The sequence below is a fragment of the Penaeus monodon genome, chromosome 21, assembly GCF_015228065.2.
Source record: "Penaeus monodon isolate SGIC_2016 chromosome 21, NSTDA_Pmon_1, whole genome shotgun sequence".
NCBI classification, from domain to species: Eukaryota; Metazoa; Arthropoda; class Malacostraca; order Decapoda; family Penaeidae; genus Penaeus; species Penaeus monodon.
In genome coordinates, this window is record NC_051406.1 from 3,525,702 (window position 1) to 3,526,167 (window position 466).

Below are 466 nucleotides of genomic sequence, written 5' to 3' on the forward strand. Positions count from 1 at the left end.
AAAGAGAAGAAGGGAAAGTAGCTGACTTTAACAAAGGCAAAAGCAAATAGAACTATAACAACAAATCTCTAAAAATATTGAAGTTCTTGCATACTAACATATCACAAACATGCTACTTACCAGAGCACAAAAATAAGATGTTGACGTTTCTGGCATGCCTGACTCCTTCATATACTCTTGAAACAGCTGCATGGATAGCCAACATGCGGGTATGTTGCTCTGAGGACACACTGAAGTCACGAAAAAATCTGATGGAAAAAGAAAAAAAGCTTATGATAAGCAAGAAAAAATTAAAATCAGATATGAAAGCTGAGTACAAGATAAGGCTTGTGCATACTAAAGGCAGAGCTGGAAAACAGTATTTATTACTCACATTTCAGCCATGTCATTATTACATATGATTTGCAATGAAGAGCTTGACATATCCTTGATCTGTGATATCAGGGGAAGACTTTGCAGAAGGATT